The sequence below is a fragment of the Carlito syrichta genome, unplaced genomic scaffold (genome assembly GCF_000164805.1).
Source record: "Carlito syrichta isolate Samal-C Ts95f unplaced genomic scaffold, Tarsius_syrichta-2.0.1 Scaffold305844, whole genome shotgun sequence".
NCBI lineage: Eukaryota > Metazoa > Chordata > Mammalia > Primates > Tarsiidae > Carlito > Carlito syrichta.
Genome location: NW_007249940.1, coordinates 98,521 through 104,371, shown reverse-complemented (window position 1 = coordinate 104,371; position 5,851 = coordinate 98,521). Strand labels below are relative to the sequence as shown.

Sequence of the window (5,851 nt, the reverse complement as noted above, 5' to 3'; positions counted from 1 at the left end):
AAAAAAAAAACAAAAAACAAATTAGCTGGGCATGATGGTGCATGCCTGTAGTTCTGGCTACTTAGAAGGCTGAGGCGGAAGGATCACTGGAGCCCTGCAGGTTAATGCAGGGTTGGCCATGAATGTGCCACTGCACTCCAGCCCGGGAGACGGAGTGAGACTCCGATTCAAAAATAAATAGATAGGTAGATAGATAGATAGATAGATAGATAGATAGATAGATAGATAAAAGAATTTGTGTAGAAATTCCATCCATGCCTTTATTTACATCATTGATAGAAATGAAGGCTAGAGACTTCCTTCTAGGCTCTCACAGGACTCCCACTCTGGCAATGGTATTCAGCTGGTTTTAAAGTCTTCTGCCTTAAGGAACTCTCCCTGGGGAAATGTATGAGTCTGAAGGTTGCTTGGAGAGCCTCAAGTCAGAAACCGATTTGTGGTCTAAGTGCTTAATGGCATCAGACACTTATTCCTACAAGAGAAGCGTGTGGTCCAAGGGGTGGCACAGGTCGAATGTGTTGGCCAAGTCCCGCCTCAGCAGAGCTTGCATCCACAGTTGGCAACTTTTCTTTCTCTCAGTCTGTCCTGGGGACTTTCTTTATCTGTGTTAATGTCCTCACTTAGGCTAAAGCCAAACTCTGTTTTCCTCTCTTCTGGCCAGAAAGACTTCCTGTCTTGCAGGTATATGATCTTATCTGTGTTAATATTTTAACTCTGAGTGATTCCCTAAAGCAGGTCCTTGGACAAATGCCCATCCTCCAGGAAAATTGCAGCAGTCTATGGTATGGCAAGAAAGCCCGAGGACTATGTAGTGAATGTTCTGCAAAGAGCACAGAAATCTACTTCATTTACTGCCCTTTATTCCGAGATTGCTTTCTTCTCTTTTGGTGTTTTTAGAAAATGATAATTGAGGGTTGTTTCGTTTTGTTTAATGCCATTACGTGGAAAAATACAAATCTGGCAACCCAGTACCAGTCCCCCAATTTTTGGGCTTGCATTAGTTGCAAGTCTGAGGACCTGGTCTAATTTTGAGAGTTTGCTAGTGCCTCTAGGTGCCTCCTATTGCTGCTCATGTTCTAAGTGCTTATAAATTACCTGCTTCATAATCCGCAGCAGAATCTCTCCAAGGATTGACATCAGGCTTACAGCTCTGGGGTTTACAGTATACCGGTCTGTAGTTTCCTTATTTAAGAAAACTGGGACACTGCCCATTTGCAGTCCTCCGGTATCCCTCCTGTTCTGTCTGATTCCACAGATCCTTCAGGACGGCACCAAATGCAAGGCAGTTCCGTTTGCTCTTCTTCTAATGTTCTTTTCCCTATAGAGTCAGACATGCATATACATGTTGTTTGGGGAATTTGCAGCACATCCAATGAAAGCGTAATTCCCAACTAACAGTCAAATCCTTTTCTTTGGAGCTACCCAGAACACACCTACCCTCTCTTCCATATGACAGCCCTTCAGAGACTTGAAGACAGTGTGTGACTCTCCTGTGAGTTAAGAGCACCGGCTGAGTCAGACAGACCCGAGTGACAAGCCCAGCTTTACTCTCTCTCAGCTGTGAGAGCCAAGGTATGTTACTTCTTTTTGATTTCTCTCTACTTAAGTTCTTTAGCTGGTTTATAAAATGGGGGTAAAAAAATCCCACTTATTTTATTGTGCAGCAAATAACATAATGCATGTAAAGTGCCATAATGTATAACACAGTGCCTGGTACAGTAAGCACTCAGTAAATGCTGGCTATTTCCTTTATTTATAAAGAGCTGGGTGGGCATTTTAAGTGTCAAGGCTGTTGGGGAACAAGGGAATTGGGAGGGGTTCTTCTTCCCCGAATGATCAGGGAAGGCAAAGGACCCTAAAGTAGACCAGGTATTTCTTTAGCCTTAGGTTTTCTGTTTTCAGTTATCTGGCGCCTGTTTGCTAGGGCTAGGGGAGAGGATACTGTTCAAGGATCTAGGAAAAGGCTTGTTTTCAACAGCTGGAAAGCTATTTGTTGACATATTGAACCGTCTCTTGTTTATTCTTATTTTCCCAAGCAGCTAGTCATGCAATCCCCCAAACTCAATTACCTTTTGTGAAGCAGCAGGAGCATGACACCTCTTAGCTGTATTGATCAATGCAGACTGGGTGGGAAGTGAGGGACCTCAGAGATGCTAAGCAGCTATTGCTGGGTTTTTCTTTCCTTAGAAGGTCTCCCTTGTTTGTGTTCCTAGAGACTCTGGCTGAGCATGCAAGAGCCCTCACTCAGTAGCCTCCTTAGAAGCAGGCTGATGAAAATGGTGACAGCGGGCCAGAACTTGGAACCCTGGAGTGACCAGTGCCAGAATGGTTTTCTAACTGTAGCTCTTTGCACACACTGGGTTTTGCAAGCAATTGCATGATGTGAACTCTTAATGCCATTGCAGCTAGAAAAAGTTTGGAAGGAGACACACCCAATTGTGAACAGATAGAGGAATGGGACTTGTGAGGATGGGGGTGGGGCAGTCTCAGCACTTAAGCGTTATCTGTATGGAGTATTTCAAGTTTTTATCCTGAGCATGTATTCCTAGATTACTTATGTATTAGTAAACATAACAGAACATAAATACACGTTAGAGATGCAGGACATCGTTTTAAAAAACAAACCAAAATAGCACAAAATAAAAGCCAGCCATTGGGGACACTTTTCAGAGGTTACTGTTGACCAAGGATCCTGGTAGTGCTACTTAGGCTTGTAGGGGAAGAAAGGTTGCTTGGTGGGGGGAAGTTGGGGATCCCTAGAGAGCATGTAGGGAGAGGAGTGGAATGGGTTAGAGATACAACCTGGGGGAAATGTATCTTTAAAAAAATAGAAAATTTTTTAAAAACATATTTTTTATTTTAAAATTGTGGGGTACAGTTAAGGGTTGGTATACAAATATACATCGTTCAGGCACCCTTGTTGATAAGGGGTGTCCCCCCGTCCCCAGACAGATATTGACTACCGTTAATCTCACCTCCCTTCCCCTCCCTGCCCCCCCATAATTTCCCACCACTGTCAATCCTTTTCTTACAGTATTACGATAGATGTTCAAGGTCCACTTATGAGTGAGAACATGTGATACTCAGATCTTTGTTTCTGTGAGAGATCACTCAGTATTATAAACTCTAGTTTCAGCCGGGCTCGGTGGCTCAGCCTGTAATCCTGCGCCTTTGGGAGGCTGAGGTGAGTGGATTGCCTGAGCCTGCGGGTTCGAGACCTGCCTGGGCAACTTGGCGAGACCTCATCTCTACAATAAATAAAAAAAAAATTAGCCGGGCGTGGTAGCGCGTTCCTGTAGTTCCAGCTACTTGGAAGGCTGAGGCGGAAGGATCGCCAGAGCCCAGCAGGTCGAGGCTGCGGTGGCCGGGAGCAGCCACTGCACTCCAGCCTGGGTGACAGAGTGAGACTCCAACTCAAAAATAAAATAAAATAAACTCCAGTTTCATCCAGGTTGCTGCGAAGTTCATGATTTTGTTCTTTTTTATGGCTGTGTGGTAATGTTAACGGTGACCATACTTGAATGGTAGGATTAAAAGGGATTTTTTATTTTCATTTTCCTTATCTGTATTTTCTCATTTGTCTATAATAGATTATAATACTTGTATGAAAAAGTAATAAGTTAAATTTCTACTTTTTTTGTCTTGCAGGGGTTCTGACAAAAAAATAGAAATTTAACTTATTACTTTTTCATACAAGTATTATAATCTATTATAGACAAATGAGAAAATACAGATAAGGAAAATGAAAATAAAAAATCCCTTTTAATCCTACCATTCAAGTATGGTCACTGTTAATATTTTGGTATATATCTATTCAGACTTTATTTTTTATGCAAAAATCTACATGTTTGTTTTATAAAAATCAGATCACTATGTACTATGTACACACTAGAATATAATTTTTAAAAATTTTATTTTAAGATGTGGGGTACAATTCAGGATTAGGTATACAAATGGTCACTGTACAGGTAAAGTTTGAGTCTCACATTAGTGGCTGCTACAATTGCATCAATCCATTTATTCATGAAATGGATGGTGTTCTAGCATTAGGCATTTAGGTTATTTTTTTAAATGGTTATGTTAGAACATAATCAACAGCACTCTGTAGCTGTGTGACATTGGGAAAGCTAGTTAACCTCTCTGTGCCTCTTGTTTCTCATCTGAAAATGAAGGTGATAATAGTGCCTACCTCATAGGGATGTTGTGAGTATCAAATGAGAGAAAGTGCTTAGCCCAGTGCCCGGCACAGTAAATGTTACTTTTTATTGCTAGGCGTATTAATAATAATAATAATAGTTGTGGTTGTTATGATGCCGTTGTTAATAGAGTGAATTTTCTGTGACTATTTTCTGGATTACGGGAGAGTGAATGGAATTTTTCTCTTTGAGTAGTATACTAGAGTGAGCTCTGGAGTCAGACAGAGCTGTGTGCTTTTGGTCATGTCAATTTACCTGATTGAGGTTCAGTTTCCTTACTTGTAAACTGGTAATTAAAAGGACCTACCTTATAGGATAGCCATAAAGATCAAACGATATAATGCTGGTGAAGCCCTCAGTACCATTCTTGGAATAGTGGAAGAGTTCAAACAAGGTCAGTTATGATTATGATTATTATTACTACAAAGATTCAGTCATTAGTAGTAAGAAAATTTCCTTGTTTTGTGGTGTAGCAGTAGGGGGCAGTTGGCAATGAATAGAACACTTAGAGTTTCCAATCACTTGTCCATTTACAAAGAGAGAAAATGATTTTAGACCCAGACTGACCGGGGCTCACATCTGGGCTTTGCCATTTCCTAGCTCTGTGACCTTGTTCACATAAACTTCCCCAAGCCTGTTTCCCCATTTATAAAACGGGAACAATGTCAGTGCCTATCTTACAGTGGTTGCTGGGAGACCAGGATGATATATTGCATGTGTAGTGCTTAGCCCAAGTGCTCAGTTATTGTCAGTTGCTACTTATGAGGTTTATAACCGCCTGAATACCTCCCATTGCCAAATTCTGCATCCCTATACTTGTGCTACTTGAACTTCACTCGGAGGCTTTGCAGTATCCAGGGCTCAGGGACCAATTCTGCCGCTAGTCCGAGGGTTTAAGTGGTGCTGATTCAAAAAGACTGGAGAACTCTGGCAAACCTTTCTGCTAGTTCTACTCTGACCTTGTGCCCCAGTTCTAGAAAGCAGGCTGTAGCCCTGTTTCTTTGAACAAGCTATCACCTGGTATGCAAGACGGGTGTGTTGTGTTTTTCTTGCCAGCTGTTTGAAATCCATGAATCCCAACTCCGTGGCAGGGACACTGGCTGCCGGATTTCCCTGTGTGTCTCTGACCCTGGGGCAAATTGGCTTAGTTATAATCATGATTGCAGAGCTCTATTAAGGTGTTTCCTCCCAAACCCCATTTTCCCGGCACCTGAATTTCTTTGAACTTTTCTGATGCTGCTCCACTTGATCTCAGTCTCAGTTCCCTTCGCTCACACCCCCTCCCTGTGCTTCCATGACAAACCAGTCGCAGTGCCTATCCCCCAGGACTCCTGTATTTGCCTAGTCGCGGAGGGCATAGGTCTCATTCCCTAACCCAGGACCCTTTTGAGTCTCATCTCTTTAATAGTGTCAATTTCCTCTTCTCTTTGGGACCGCCAGAGGCGGGCAGAGTGGGGTGGGGCATAGGCTGGTGGGACTGTTAGAGGTGACGGGGAAGAGGGGTGGAGTTGCATAGACCAAGTGCTAGAGCGGAGCTTCTGGAGGGCTGTCAAGTGAAAGGCGGCCAGAGGCAAATGTCAGATCCTATATAGAGGCAGGAATCTGGGACCAGAGAGACAGAGCAAGCAGTAGCAAGTCAGGAGCGGTGGGGCGGG

General features: G+C 42.9%; 1 protein-coding gene across 1 annotated transcript in view; it reads left to right on the top strand.

Annotated features, from left to right (window-relative positions):
• Nucleotides 1-5,851, top strand: part of RTL9 (retrotransposon Gag like 9) — a 39,820-nt gene that overhangs the window by 27,113 nt on the left and 6,856 nt on the right. Inside the window, exon 2 of the mRNA XM_008062819.2 lies at nt 1,419-1,572. The gene's annotated coding sequence lies outside the window, so the exon portion shown is untranslated. The remainder of the gene's footprint in view (nt 1-1,418; nt 1,573-5,851) is intronic.